General features: G+C 47.0%; 1 pseudogene; it reads right to left on the bottom strand.

Moving 5' to 3' along the window:
* Nucleotides 1-203: 203 nt before the first annotated feature.
* On the bottom strand, nt 204-718 carry LOC122750577 (annotated as a pseudogene).
* Nucleotides 719-1,450: the final 732 nt, after the last annotated feature.

Below are 1,450 nucleotides of genomic sequence, written 5' to 3'. Positions count from 1 at the left end.
AGCTGTGCTTGGCATGTGGCTCTGCTGAGGAACATCAGCCCAGGGCCATACCACCAAGGCCCAGTGCCAGTGCCAGCCCTCCAGGCCCCCTACCCTGGGAACGGGCCAGCCCCCTCCTCAATGCCCAGCCAAGCTCTCCCCTGCTTGCGAGGCTAGCTCATGCCTGACTTTTTTTTTATAATCCAAGAATCTTTTTATTATGCTTTTTAGTCATTTATGCCATGAATTCGTAGGGGATTGGTTCCAACAGCTCGGGTTCCTTGCCATTGGTCATCACAAAGTGTGCTTCTCTGGGTGGAGCAGGCTGACGTTTCAGTTGAACCCAGGTGCCTTTTTCTTTGGCTTCCTTCTTCTTCTGGTCATTTTCTTTTACCCTCTTCAGGAAGCTATCTCTGCTCTTAGAATGCTTAATATGCTCAATACGCACATTAATTCTCTTGGCTAGAATCTTGCCTTAACCTGTTTGTTTACAACAATGCCTACAGCATGTTGAGTAACATTATAGACCGGTCCAGTCTTGCCATGGTAACATTTGTGGGGCATTCCTTGCTGAACTGTGCCCATACCCTTGATATCTACAATATCACCTTTCTTGTATATTCACATATACGTAGCCAAAGGGACAACACCATTTTTTCTAAAGGACCTAGAAAACATGTAACGTGTTCCTCTCCTTTTTCCTTTTGTGTTCGTCATTTTGGCAACTCACTGGAATATGGCGGAGTCGGCGGAAAGCATGCCTGACTTTTCCAATAACAAAACCAAGCCATGCCTCCAGCCTTCATCTCCTAGGAACAAAAGTAGGAGCAATAGTAACAAAAAACAGCCCCCACCACCACTTACTGAGGTACCCTAATACTTGCGAAGTGCATATAACATGTCTTTTCACCCAATCTTTGCCCCCAACTCTGTGAAGTGCATAACTACATGTATTGGGATTCCCATTTGAAAGGCAAGAAAACTGAGGCCTCAGTAGGGCAAGTGACTTATCCAAGGTCACACAGCAAGGGTTTAAACCCAGGTCTTCCAGACTCTAACTCCACCATTCTATGAATTTGTTACACCCACTTCGCCTCCCATAACATGCATTGTGTAACATCCACAGAATGTCTAATTACCAACGGGCTTCACCTCTCAATAGCGCTAAATGAAAACTAGCTGACCCTTCCTTCTCCCTGGATCCCCTTTCTCCCAGGCCTGGCTCCCTATGCCCAGGCCCTGAGCCCCCCAGATGGCCCAAGCTGAGGCTTCAGAGGATAGGACCCTGGGCCACATAAGAGAACTGGGGTGGGGGGGAGTTACAAGCTGATAGACAAGGTTGTTAAGCAGGACCCAAAGTGATTTTTCCATCTAAGATTTCAGGACCTTGGACACAAAAGAGATTTTCCCTCAGTCCTTCAGAAAATTAGTCTTCAGTCTGGAAGGCAAGTCTGGCCTAAGTAAAGGCAAA

This window comes from Dromiciops gliroides, chromosome 3, assembly GCF_019393635.1.
Source record: "Dromiciops gliroides isolate mDroGli1 chromosome 3, mDroGli1.pri, whole genome shotgun sequence".
Classification (NCBI taxonomy): Eukaryota; Metazoa; Chordata; class Mammalia; order Microbiotheria; family Microbiotheriidae; genus Dromiciops; species Dromiciops gliroides.
The sequence above is the reverse complement of the archived record's forward strand: the minus strand, read 5'-3'. Positions and strand labels throughout refer to the sequence as shown.